At 46.3% G+C, this 14,110-nt stretch overlaps 1 protein-coding gene across 6 annotated transcripts in view; it reads right to left on the bottom strand.

The window, feature by feature from the left end:
• The window catches only part of PRDM2 (PR/SET domain 2), a 111,432-nt gene that overhangs the window by 40,418 nt on the left and 56,904 nt on the right, over window positions 1-14,110 (bottom strand). The window contains exon 1 of one of the 6 annotated variants that reach the window (XM_045858542.1): window positions 1,547-1,576. The exons of the other annotated variants lie outside the window; for them this stretch is intronic. The gene's annotated coding sequence lies outside the window, so the exon portion shown is untranslated. Of the gene's footprint in view, window positions 1-1,546; window positions 1,577-14,110 lie in introns of those variants that run through there. 6 annotated transcript variants of the gene reach the window in all.

Here is a 14,110-nt window from a genome sequence, read left to right as displayed (position 1 = left end):
AAGACATTTGTAGCTACCTCATGTCTTCCAAATAGGTCTCTTACTTTCTACTCTCTACAGATACACGCTTTTGAAATATAGGGAAACAGGAGTACGGTCCAAACTTCCCTCTTATGCGTAAACCTCACATGCACTAAGAAACACTGCACTGTACAATTTAACAGAAATACAGATGTCAATTTATTGTAATACAATCCCTTGCAAAGGGTCTTCTTTGACCTCTCAAGCACTATAGGGGCTAGTGAGCAGGTGATACAAAAAAAAGGAAACTGGCCTGTATGTACACAGCATACTGAGATTTCTAGATTTTGATTCTAATAAAACAAAGCACAACTTTAATAATACCATTCCTTAACATGTACTCGGAATGAGACCAGATGACTACCTAAAAGGTAAAACTACTATTGGAGGTTTTATTCTTTGCATAGCTGACACTGAATGTCAAATGTCTATTTTTGGACTCTCCGAACCTAACCAGTGAGAAGGATCCCTTCCGTCCCCAGGTGCCCTCTTTCAAAGTCACCACCAGGAACAACCCTGACACCCTGGGAAGAGAAGCCACTTGTGGTAGGGACATCTGCAGCCTGTTCCGAGGGTCGCCAAGAACATCCCACCCCCGGCCACCGCAGCCAGGAGACAGCGGGGCCAGGCCACGCTCGGCTCTGGGGCGGTCCGAGGCATCAGGGGGTACTCAGCCACATCACTGACCTCCACCCGCTAGATGCCGGTGTCACAACCACCCTTCAAGTGTGACAAGCGGAAGTCCCCAGATGTGGCCAAATGTCCCAAATGGTCTGGGGGGGAGGGGGCATTCTCCTCCAGTGAAGAACCACGAGGTTAAACCAAAACAACATGGGCCACTAAAGACCTGCAACTCTGCAGTTTATGCATTTATTAGAAATTTTAAAGTATCTGGATGACACTAATAAACCAATTCTAAAATCAAAGAAATGGAAAATTAAATTTACCTCCTAAGTACCTTTCGATGAACACCGATACACTTAGTTTTATGATGGAAATGCATCTATCATGAATCTAATTAACATCATTCACTCATGGAACTGAAACCATCTGATACACGAAACGATTTTCTCCATCTCTATCAGAACGTGGAACACTGGAGCTACCTCCCACCAGGACTGCAGACTAGTGGTGAAGGAACTACTGAAATCACCTGTCCTGCCTGCTATTTCGCAAGAGAAACCAAAGGCCAGGCCCCCACAGGGACCACCCAGTCCGGGACACACCAGAAGCCAGGCCCTGTGTGTCCTGACTCACACTGCGGTGTGCCTGGTGTCCCTCACAAAGGCAAACATCGCAATAACAGGTGGTGGAAACAGTTCCATTTCCTTAAATCAGTATATTTCCCCCCCTGGTATTTGGTTTCAGTTCTATATATAATCAAATTAAAATGAAAAGCAAGCCTATAACCAAAAATACCCTGAGTGATGACTTTTACACAGGGGAGGGGGTGGCTGGTTTCTGTCTGTGCGAGCCGGTGCGGCAGAGCCCACTGGGAGCCTGGTAAGTACACGTGTGCACTTACCATCAGGTTCCTGCAGGGTCCTACACAGAGGCTACTGCCAGCTGCGTGCTCCACTTGCTCTAAACAAGAAAGATACAGGAATGAAACACAAGGAAAGTGAAATGGAAACAATGACAAAGAACATAATGAAGCACAGAACAAAACTGTATGCTTATATATAAGGAAAAGAAATATACACACAAAGATGAAGAAAACGAAATGAAACAGAAGGAAAATAGCAATTATCTACTGCATCGAGGTTCTCACCAAAAAGACTGTAAACGACCCCCTGTCCGTGGTTCGGGTGGGAGGCGGCGTACTTACTCTCAGGTCTGCGCCACACCCGTGCTGTGAGGCTGATGCTGTCACCACCTGAGCACCGCTCCGCGAGACCCAAAAGGGCCACGCCGTGCCTCTCCTTTTACAGAGACACTCCAGGACCAGAGAGGTAAAGCCCTCTACCTGAGGCCACACCACCGAATTAGCTCCAGAGTCGGAATTAAAACCCAAGAATCACGATGCTAAAAGTGCTCCCTCTACTGCACTTGTTTCTGAAGACCTAAAGTGGCATAATAAGAATAACTCAGTCTTTAGAAAGCACTCTGTATTCATTATTTTACTCAAAGGCAAAGGAAAGTGGTATAAAGACTCCCATTGCATTTATACAAAAGGAAAAATCAAATTGGAATGCAGATTTTTTTCCACTTCAATTTCATCTATGCCAGAAACAAGTATAAGCTGACAGCAGAGAACCCCAATCTGAGCAAATATGATTCACCATTAAATAATATCAATAAAACTGGTTTTCTTGTAGAAGAGCTACCATACAGAAAAACCTGACAGCCACAATGATGAATTTGTTTAAAGATTTTATTTGTTCTTAGAGAGAGAAGAAGGGAGGGAGAAAGACAGGGAGAGAAACATCATCATGCAAGAGAGACATCGACTGGTTGCCTCTCACACGCCCCCAACCAGGGACCTGACCCACAACCCAGGCCTGTGCCGTGATCCAGAATAAAACTGGTGACCCTAACCCACGGAGCCACACCAGCCAGGGCTGCAATGATGACTTCTTAAACACAATGTGAGGCATTATACCGCTGCCACATGGGATGCGAGGCGCACGACCAAAACTGCCTACAGGGTCACATGAGTAAGTTCTGGACTACGTTATCCTCTTCCAATAGGGTAAACACACACCAGGAAATTCTAGAGAATAGTGTTTCATTTAAAAGTGTTCAGGCATCAGATAGAATGCAAAATTCTAGGAGGCTGGCTCAAGTTTCATGAGAAATTCATTACAACAGTGAAGGCTCACGCATCCGGTGATCCGACGGAATTGAATTTAGAGCCCCATGCGACTCTGCGTGCTCTGCCTCCTCGCCGGGAAGCAACTCGGAAGTCTCAAGTCAGAATTCCGTAACAGCGGGTCTCTGCAGTCTTTGGGGAGCCCCCCATCTCACTCAGCGGACTCCAAGCCTGCACAACCCCTCAGGGGAAGCTGCCCAGGGCACCGGGAAGCTCATTGAGGGAAGGAATGGGCTGCCCGAAACAGAAACTGACACGGGCTGCGCCTGCAGCCTCCAGCTCCCCCGCCGCTCCCCCCAGCCCATGACCCTGCACTGGACTCTCACCCTCTCCGCTTCCCACGATTACCTCTGGTCGCATCATTACAAAACCCAAAATTTGTTCAGCCTTTGCCAGCCCAATTTTCTCCTTTACGTTCGCCAGTTTGATGGGTCTTACATTCTTATTCTTCCTTTTTTTGGCGGGGGGGGGGGGGGGGGTCTTACTGTCTTCAGATTACTCTCCCCAGCCCTAAGATACTATCATCTAGAATTTCCTACTTTTTGTAACTGTTCTTTTATAAAATCTTCCTCTTCTCCCTGCCCTCGGAACTGGAAGACTGGAAGCATGCTTTCACGTGAAGCTGAAGAAAGGCTGCAACCACACGTTCTGTCGGGGTGCGGGCACAGAGCTACGCGGACAGAGGAGACACAGAATGACAGAATCCAGGGGCTACATTAAAAGGTGAGAGAGAGCAGAGGAAGAAGCCTAAGATTTGGAGCAGGAGCCATAAAGATGGTCTCGGCTGGCTTCCCCAACCCACAAACACAGCTCTCTGAACTCCATCCCATGACATGAACGAAAATCTCACAGCAAGTCTGTAGCAAAACTGGGGCTTTCATCCCATCCGGTTCATTATGCTGTTCACTGTGTTCTAGCAGCCTTGTTAGTGACACTTCCCGGGTTCCAATTCCACCCTTAAAAACGAGAATTCACAGTGCCATCTGCATTTCCGGCAAGTCTGGGAAACTCATCACAAACACTTAAAGTCATCACACATCTTGCTGAGTTTCTGAAAGGCAAGGGCGTGATTTTCCTGAGCGCCGGCCAGCGTGGCACTGATACCAGCCCCAGAGATGTCTGGTTTCGAGAGGTAAATCAGGGCCCGGAAAGCAAATGAAAAGCTTAACTGGAAAAAAGCATGAAATTCACGTTAAATGATATTTTTTATAGGATTAAAAAAAGAGCAAGCTCTCCAACAGATCAGGCAGCAAGGACTGGCGAGAACAGTGGGAAAGACCCTTAGACCGGGCAGGCTTCCACAGAGGTCACCGCACGGCACACAGGGTGTGCCGTCGGCCGCTCGGAAGGGCCCTTGCGAACACCCGGGGGAGGTCAGTGGGCAAACAAGCCACTGGGAGCCTCAGCCCGCCAGCCGCGGTGCTCGAGAGAGAGAAATCTGAAGCAGAAAGATGCTGTAACAGTTGGTTTTTGTGACAATACTATGGTATACATTTTCTATAGACTTCTTTCCCACATAAAATAACTCTGAAATGTACCTGACGGCAAAAAAATTCTGTTAATCTCCTTGGACATTAATTTGAAATCTTTTTTTGTGAACTCGCCAAGAGCTGTCTGTAACCTAGAGGCAGACGATAAAAATGAAACCTCTCCGGTTGTAAGTTGTTAGGCCTTGCTTCCAACAGAAACAATGGAAAAGTTCTGGCTACTTCGGCGGTGCGGCTCCCAGCACAAATTCCTGGGATGCTTGCGTCCCGCCAGGGTGTGCAGCCTTCTCCCGCCTTCACCGCCGGCTCCGCTCCCCGCCCCTCCGAACGTCGGGCTGATGGGAAAACAGCGAAGATTACATCTGAAGGGGACCTTTCCATTTCTCTAAAACAAGGCTTTGAGTGGCTCTGACTGGATAATCCCAAATACTAGAAATAAACTTTTGTAAATTCAAATTAAGAAAGTAACTTCCTTATTCTCTTTGGAACCTCAAAAAGCTTTGTGGCATACACAAAATCATAAAATAGACTAGTTACATAGTTCTGTTTTTAAGTCATTTTAATTTCTGGGATTCTTCTCATGGATTTTCAGGAGCCTTCATTTTATAGAGAAAAAATATATATACCTAAAACCTGAAACCTCTCATATAAAAGAGTGAACTGGCGACTACAAACTGAAGAACTGATTTCAGGCCGGGATATGAGTCCCCTGTGGCTGAACCGCCGGGCCTGGGGGCTGAGCGGAGAGGCGGCTGGTGTGTTCCCAGCGCCTGGCAACCCCCTAAAACGGAGGAGACGGCCACCCCCTAGAGGACTGGTTAGTCTCACCTAAAGAAAAGGCGTTTTTTTCCCTGTCAAAGCCCATGACAGATTTTTACAATACAATACACCGATGATTTTACTTAGTTTAGTTTAAAAAAATTTTAAGTTTAAAAGTATTTTCAAGGAGTAAAACCTAGATATCAATCCTAATCAAGACTTCGAATTCGTTCTTTACGGAACTGGTCATGGGAACAATGGCCAGACCATATCACTTACTAATACAATCAGTCCAGTTCACCCATCGGTGCAAACCGAGAGGGTCCACAGTAAGGTGCTGGCAAGGGGCTCCCACTGAGGTGAGCACCGATGAGGGGTGTGGTGCCTGTTTCCCCATCTGGTTGCATTTTCTCACTTTTCTGAGCATTTGCTTACATTACGCAAAAATAATAATAAAACACCTTTCTAAAAAATACCTGAAAAACCAAAATTAGTGAAGCCATTGAGAATGTTTCTGTTGGCTGACATTAACGTATGTAATTCTGTAAAAGTACGGTTTGGAAAAGGCCTCCCTCCACTTTCGCCCTCGCCTGCAGAGAGAGCAAGGGTCCTGCCGAAGTGTCCCTCGGTCTCCTGGCTCCTACCTGAACACGCCAGTTTAAGTGTCCAGAAAAAAAGCACTGATCCCCAAAACACCCAGTCCACAGCAGGCGGTTATAAAGATTTAAGAGAGACTTAAAATATCCCTAGCAGACGTTATTAAACTGTCAAAACTGCTTCAGCATGCAGACGACCACTGCCGGCTCCTGACGTGCACCCCCCACTCCTTTCCCGAGCCTCGCGTTCCCTCCAACGAAAACTCTGCTGCCTCCCTGCGAGAAGCCACACGCTTCCCATTCTCTTTCTGTTTCACCCACCGCTACTCCAATCGGAAGTCTACTTTAAACGATCATACTGGTGCCTCCCAGCTGTGAGCCCAGGCTCGGGGTTTGGGCAGTGGCCTGTCATCACCAGGAGGGTACTGGTCACCAGCCCTGTTTTGCTTCTCCTAAAATGCAAAAATTAGACGATGGCATTGGAATATGCCGCATTTTGGCAGAGGTTTAAGCAATTGACTTATAAAAATAAGAGAATTTACAGAGCTACTAAACTCCCTAGCGCCTTTGTTCTACCATGAAATGACGCATTTCATTCCAGGATAATTTCTAAGACGTCATGACTATTGCTAGGCAATCTCATTCCCTTTTGTCCAAGCCCTCAACTGTCCCCCAGCCCCTTTCCCGCCTGCTCATGGACCGAGGCTTCACTCACCGCCCCAGAAGGAAGAGCGTGGTCCACTCCAAGCTGACTCATTCGCCCTGGCTAGCACAGAGTCACCCACTCTGACAAACTCCAGACTGCCAGGGCCATCTTTCACACCCAAGAAGCAGAGAAGGAACTAAAGTGTATTCTCACACATTAATTATTTTTAAATCAAAAATTACATTTAAATTCTATTCTAGTTTTTCTTCTTATTGATGTTCACTAAAAACAAACCCCTACTACCCTATTTAACAATGTATCTTATTCTCTAATGTACTAGCCTGTATCACACTCTAGTATTATTCAAATTCAGCCCAAGCTCACTATATCTGTGGAATCAAGTTTTTTCCAAATGCTTTATAAAGTTTCTGAAGGAATGGTGAAGAGGTATTTTGATACTTCTCCGGTGCTTATCATCTGCAAGGCCCTTCGCTACGAGCTACGGGGAATGCACGGGTTCCACTACAAAGCTGCCTGCCCTGAAGGAACGCACCACTGAAGTCGCGCATCTAACTCCGTAAAAACAAGCGAGCCCCTTTGAGAAAAGGCCCAACTGATGTCGACAAGACACAAGTTTTGAGTATAAAAATTGTTCCAGAGAATCTGTATTTCATTTAAAAACTTTCTTGAAGGCAAGGGAAGGGAAGGGAAGAGAGGAGGGAGTCGGGAGCAGGCTGGAGGGTCGAGAGAGGGAGGGAGGGAGGGAGACACATACAGAGAGGTGGGGTGACGCCAACACCCCCGTGCCTCGAGGGGCCGCCAGGTGCGGCCAGGGCACTCAGGAACCTGCTAAGGGAGCCAGGAGCTGTGGCCCCACTTAGGGGCAGAGCCTCGGACCCCCAGCTCCTCCCACGGACCCCAGCACCGAGGGCGCAGCCTTTCAGAAAGAGCAAGTTGCACACGGCGCAGGTCTCCGAGGGTTCCCCCACACTGCCTGCGTGGGTGCTTCTCTCTGGTCAGTCTGGGGGGGGGGGGGCGGGGGATGATGCCCCTGGGGAGCAAGGGCTCCCAGAGGACCAGGGCTCGAAACCCAGCTGCCTCCCAGGCCGATGTCCGCACGGGGGGAAGGGTCTCACTCTCATTCCGGCTGCTCACTCGCCGGCTCCCGAGAGGTTCTGTGTCCCCACAGGTTACGCATCTTCCCTGCAGAGAGCTGGCTCCAACTCTAGGCAGACCTCCTGGACCAGGCTCTCCTCTCCCTCCCGCTGTTGAGGGGGCACTCCGGATACAATAGGTCCTCAAAGGACAGAGGCCCCCAAAACTGAAGCTGTATTGTGCAGCCTTAGGCCACAACTGCACTCACAAGAAATAATTCTGCCCAGGGCAGATGCGAAGGAGCTATGGCAGACGCCGGAGATAGCCACCCGCTGCGGTCGTCGGGGGGAGAAGACGAGATGATGGGCGCAGGGAACTTCGCACACTGCCCGACAGGCTCCGTGGACGGAATCGATTGTCAGGATTAGCCGCAGCAGATTCTGCTAAACAAACTGCAGAAACCCCACGCCTACGAGCCTGGATCCTCAGCATATGTTCCTTCTTATGGAGACAATGGCTTTCTGCTTCCACTAACAACCGCGGATGCATCCATTTGTTTCGTTCATTTGTTCCCCATCAAATCACACAATCCCACCCAGACACCAGCATGGAAACGTACAACCCAATGGGAACGGGAGTTTAACTGAGAGAAGAGAGGGTGCTGGCAAACACCAACCTCCCCGTCAGTATGTATTAATGCCCTAACAGCAGAAGTTGTAAATACATTTCACTTTTAAGGCTGTAATCCACTGACTTTATTGTTACTAACTATGTTTAATTTTTTTAATTAAACATATTAGTTCATACTTTGTTGGTTCCTAATCTTTTTGGGAAGAAACCTCAGACCCTTTTGAAAATCGGAAAACACCTAAGGCTCCTCCCCCAGATAGTCACAAACAGGCATTAACACAAAAGCGGAGGCTCAGGGACCCCTGTGTCATTACCGAGTCAGGTTGTGAGTTCCCGTGGATGTGCACATACCAAAGGAAGTATGTTTGTGCTTCTGAGGGGAGCGAGGGGGAAGGACTCTGCCTCCTCAGATTACCCAACACAAATGTTGCACAAATAATCAGGGCATTTGTTTCCTTAAAACTGAGACCATAAACTTAATTAGTACCACCTCCTCATTAGAAAATGACCCTTTCACACTTCTGGGTTTTTTCCTGACTTCACATCCAGAAGGATGGGAGCTGAGAGATCCCTCCTCTGTCCCGTACAGCACTGAAATTGCTCCCACATGACACGGTGACTTTCAGGGCTGTCTGATAATTTAACATCTAAGAAAATGTGTCCAAAATTCATCCAAAATGTCACCTGCCTTAAAACTTGGTTATGACAGTCAGGTAGAGCCACTCGGAGTGGTCTGGACCGTGTCAAGGTAAGACAGAAGATCAGGAAGAAAACAGAAAGCCCTCCATTTGGGCAGCAAGCAAATAATGAAACACGAGTTCTCTGTCCGCCGACCTGCAGCCGCCGGTGTCCCAGTTTGCGCAACTAGTGGAAGCGCACAGCGCCGGAGAGAGATGCGGGTCTCCAGCGTCTGAGGAATTCTCCGGTGCTGTGATGTTTGTCCAGTTGCAGATGGAAAGAATCCCTTTACTCTTTACCTAATTTGCCATCTACTCCATGTCACCAGAGCAAACTACATGGATGTTTAAAGGACATCTTAAAAGATGTTGCAACTGTTCATCTTTTTTAAACCAAGAAATGCCACAATAAGCCAACGAACAGGCAGAGCTGCCACAGGCCTGACTGGTGCCCACCAAGGACGAGGGAAGAGCCCGCGGTCAGCGTGCCACATCCGCGCCTGCGAGGGTCCCGCTCACAGCTCACAGTAACCCTACGAAGGAGGGCCTCACCCCCATTTTAGAGACAGGTAAACTGAAGATCAGAACACGCAGAGTAACCCGTCCAAAGTCACACTGCCTGACTGGTGGAGCCGGGCCTGGAATTCAGCCTCGAAACTCCAAGGGTGCGTTCCGGCGCACCACGGTGAAGTCCACGCACCCCACAGCGCCCAGCACCCAGCTCCGGTCTCCCCCACCCAACACGCACGCACATTTCAGGATCCCCATAAACACGTCCTCCCTTGGCACAGTGCGGACCGAGTTGTGTTTCATACAGAAGAAAGAGGGAAGCCCCAGCGGTACACTTCCACCCCACTAAAAAAAAAAAAAACTTCGTGTGGGTGGTTGTTTTTATAATTTGCTTTAGCATAAAACTTGAAGTTGGGGATGGAGCGATCAAAAGGATCATTCACTACTAACACTAAGTGTACCAATTCCCCGTCCTTTCTGACAGTGGTCCATGATACTCAGAGGACCCTGCCTCTCGAAACCTGAAGAGAGTCAGATATGGTTGAGCATCGCCTCTTTGTGATTTAGTATTTCCCATACTCTACTACAACTATGGACTTCATTTACCTTGACATACGTGATTTGCCTTATTTCCTACCCTCAATTCCTGAATTTATCATTTTGATGGAATCAAACTTCAAAAGGCATTTGTTAAGCTTAACACTCAGATTTGTTCGTAATCAAATAATCCTCTGATCACATCTCAGGAGGAAAAGATACCTCCTGTGATAATACATTTAACAGCTAGTAAAACTCCTCAAAACAAGCCCTGAACAAGGGCTTAGAATCTTAAGCCCTTGTTCAAAACTCCAACTAAGAGTGAGACTACTGATAGCCATTCCTTTTTATTATTTATTTTGAACACCAGGGAGAGGGGAATTGTAGTTTCAACTCCAATGTTCACCCTACAAAAATCACAATCAAAAACGTGTAAACAGACAAAGAAATTGTTCCATGTATAAAAGCTCAAAACTGTAACTACCCAGCTCCTGCTGCCTGCACCATGACCCGGGCAGGATGAAGAGCAGACGGACGTCTCCTCCAGTGCCAAGTTCACGTGCTCAGACAGGAGGCACTAACACGGGGGCGAGGGCAGGGAAGGCCTCCGTCCTCACAGGGACCTTGGACATTCTGCTTCAAGCCAGCAGTCACTTTGTTCCATGAGAAACAAGTAGTTTCTGATAACCTCATGCATTAAAAACAAAAAACACAGCCAACAGAACCAGAAAGGCATATTTCACCCCTGAAATTGGCAAGAGGATGAAAACCGACCGGAAAAAGTCCAACGGTGGAAAGAATAACAGAAGGCACAAAAATCGCCGTGCTGCCCATTCTCAACTGTATTACCACTTCAAGCTCGGCACAAAATGCCATTCAGAGGTTCTAAATACGGGCGAACAAACCAGTTTGTCTTCATTTTTGTGACTCGTGATGGCTTAGGAAAACTACAAAAGACTATACACCAGGAGTTAGGATTCTGGTACAAGAGGAAAGGATTGTCATCCCTGTAGCTGTACAGAAATGGGAGGGGGGGAGGCTGGATTTTAACTTAAGTTGTACTTAGTGCTTTTCTTTTTTACCAGAGCAAAGACAATCCTCTACAACTGCCCATAACCGACAACAGATAGCTAATTAAGGGTGAAATCAGGTTTCTGATTTTCAGACACTGACTAAACTAATAAAAACATATAAAAGTCACAGTTTTGAAAGGATCAAATTAGCAATTTTAGATGTCATAATCTCATTTTAGAAATTGGTATTTGTATATACCACATACATACAATATCATTATTTCATCATTAGAATAAATCTCTTGCCTTTGAAACTATTCATATAATGTTTGTTCATTAAAAATATATTAACCAATATGTAACACTGAAAATATATGTGCCAATTAAAACTTCCATCAAAAAATATTTCAAATTTCAGAGTCCCGACTACAAAATGGGAAGAAGAAGTAGCTGTAACCAATGCTACAGCATGCTGAAAATTTTCTAGTCTCTTACCCATAGCCCGTCAGGACTTTTTCTTAATACATGCACTGAGTTTCCACCTTCCAAACAAAGTGACTGCTACCTAATTTTTAGAGAAGAGGGTAGGGCAGAAACGAAAACGCCTAAGCAATCTGAAGAAGGGAAACCCAGATCGCTGAGCGGCAGTCCTGTCGCGTCCACCGTGGCCTCCCAAACCAGTACAGAACAACTGAATAAAGTCGGCTCAGCAAAAGTTGCAGGTAGAAAAGGCCATTTTACATTTTATTTCAAATTCGAGAAGTTTTTAAAATTCTGTAAACATATGCGCATCCTAAAGACTCTTTGTGAAATGAATACAATGAAGAAAGCAACCCCTGCCCTTCGCTAGGAAAGGCGAGGGCGCGCAGGGACAGGTTGGGGCAACTCCCTTCCCCTCCTCACTTCCTCTCTGCTCTCCTCGGGAATGAGTCAGGCCCCGGAGCCGCACACTCCATCCCCAACCAAACCTCTTCAGCCGGTACCGCTCCAAACAGTTCAAATGAGTTCCTCTTAATGGAAAAAGTAAAAAATAAACAGCTACCCCCCACAAGCGTTTGACAAAAAAATAAACAACAAAACCCCTATCTTTTACTGAAAACAGTGAAAGAAACGAAGAACAAGCACCATTTGACTCAATTATAATCGCAAACAAATCAGAATTCCACTTAAGGTTTCTATATTTAATTTTTAGAGTGTATGTTAATTACAACATGTTCAAGATCCATAAAACTCAGCTTATGAAAATGTTAAAAATTATATTTCACTCAGTCATTCTCAGCACTTGGCCATTCTCAACAACAACAACAACAACAAAAAAAACGCACTGGTGCAGAGGAGGCAGCCAAACACCTTGACATCGTCAGGAGCTCCGCCCTCCTGGCCCGCCCCCGCCCCCCACCCCCCACCCTGCAGGAGCAGCCAGCTCACTCTGTTCCTGTGGTTTCTCAACTGCTTTCAAAAATCATAGAAAACTTAGGAGAAATGAAATATTCATAAGAAGCTCAAACCAACAAATATGTTGCTAAAGAACAGACAACAGCCAGCAAGAAATAAAATGTAATCTGTCAGCATTTTTAAAAGCTGTCTGAGGTACTTCAAGGAATGTAACGAATCTGTTCATCCCATAAGCCCCCAAAGCAAGAATAACGGAAAGCGCTGGATCTCATCATAATGTAGCTTTCTGATACCGAAGACGTCACTGACTCACATTACACTGCCTTATTATTTGGGATTAAAGGGGGTGATTCTAAAGTAGGTAGTGAAAGTTCATCTTGGCTAATTGGCCAAGTCTTCTAAAACATTGCTACTTACTCGGTATAACTATTCTACTTAGAAACATCATGAATGAAAACTGCATTTAGGCCAAGCCAAGTAATTTAGTAGCTGGGTGAACACGAGCAAACCACGTGACCCCTCTCTGAGCATCGGCTTCCCTGTCCACAGAGGGCAACGCTCGCTGCTTTGTGGGGCGACTGCGGAGATCAGCAATGATGCACAGACGCGCCTCCATTTACAGTGCGGTCACTTCCTGATAAACCCACAGTCAGCTGAAGATACCATAGTCAAGAATGCGTTTAACCTACCAAACACAACTTAACCTAGCTAGGTTCTAGCGAATGCATCGTCACTTTTGCACGATTGTAAATCAAAAAATCTTAACTGAAACTATCTAAGCTGGGCACTGTTCTCACATAGAGCCCCAAATACAGCACTAGGCACTTGCAAGGCGTGTTGTGGAAATGAAAGCAACTGCTGTCACAGTTGCCACCAACAGAAAGCATGATTCGTCACATACACAATGTGCAGACAAATGTCAAATTATGAGGTATGTCCATATCAAAATACATCACAATGAATGAATCTGGCCAAGAATTCTTGTAATGCCTGACACTGGTTTAATCTGAGTGGTTAAAAAACATGGCTGCCTTCAGTTCTATCTTTTTCACTTTGAGAAACAACAGTAGTGGTTTCAAATAACTCTTGCTTCTACATGTCATTCAGCCTCCCTAAACATCACCCAAAATATTAACATTAGTAACACCAAACTTCAGGCCCTGGCCGGGTCACTCAGTTGGTTACAGCATCGTCCAGATGCACCAAGGTTGCAGGTTCGATTCCCAGCCAGGGCACATGCAAGAAGCAACCAATGAATGCATCAGTAAGTGGAACAATAAATCGATGTTTGTTCTCTCCCTCTCCCTGCCCACTTCCCTCTCTAAAACTCAATAAATTTTTAGAAAGAGAGAGAGACAGAGAGAGAGAGGGAGGGAGAAAGGGAGGGAGGGAGGGAGGGAGGGGAGAAGGGAGAGAGAAAGAAAGAATAAAGCCAGCCTGCAAAACACAGGATTACTGGTTCGATTCCCAGTCAGGGCACCTGCCTTCATGACAGGCAAGGTCCTCAGTTGGGGACCTGTGAGAGGAAACTGTTTCTCTCTTGCACAATGCTGTTTCTCCCCTTCTCTCTCTTTCCCTCCCCCTCTCTCTGAAGACAAAAAAGAAGAGAAGAGAAGAGAAGAGCAGAGACGAGAAGAGAAGAGAAGAAGGGGGAGGGGAGGGGAAAGGGAGGGAAATGTAATCATAATCAAACTTTTTTCCTGTATTAGGCCAAGGCTCACCTTCCAATTTACATAGGGATAGGAGAACCAGAACAGCCACCTGGGTATAGACAGAACGTGGCATATTTCCTAATTCATTCAATTCTGATGTTTTCAATCACAGCATACTTCAGGATTTTTTTAAGGTCATTCACCAAAATATGGGTAAACATTTTGCAAAATGCTTTAGAAATTTTTAGTTAATCCACATAAATTTCCTTGTTAACAAGGT

The sequence above is a fragment of the Phyllostomus hastatus genome, unplaced genomic scaffold, assembly GCF_019186645.2.
Source record: "Phyllostomus hastatus isolate PE091 unplaced genomic scaffold, TTU_PhHast_1.1 phas_scaffold_182, whole genome shotgun sequence".
In the NCBI taxonomy this organism is placed as follows: Eukaryota; Metazoa; Chordata; class Mammalia; order Chiroptera; family Phyllostomidae; genus Phyllostomus; species Phyllostomus hastatus.
Note: the sequence above shows the minus strand (reverse complement) of the source record. Positions and strands in the feature narration are given on the sequence as shown.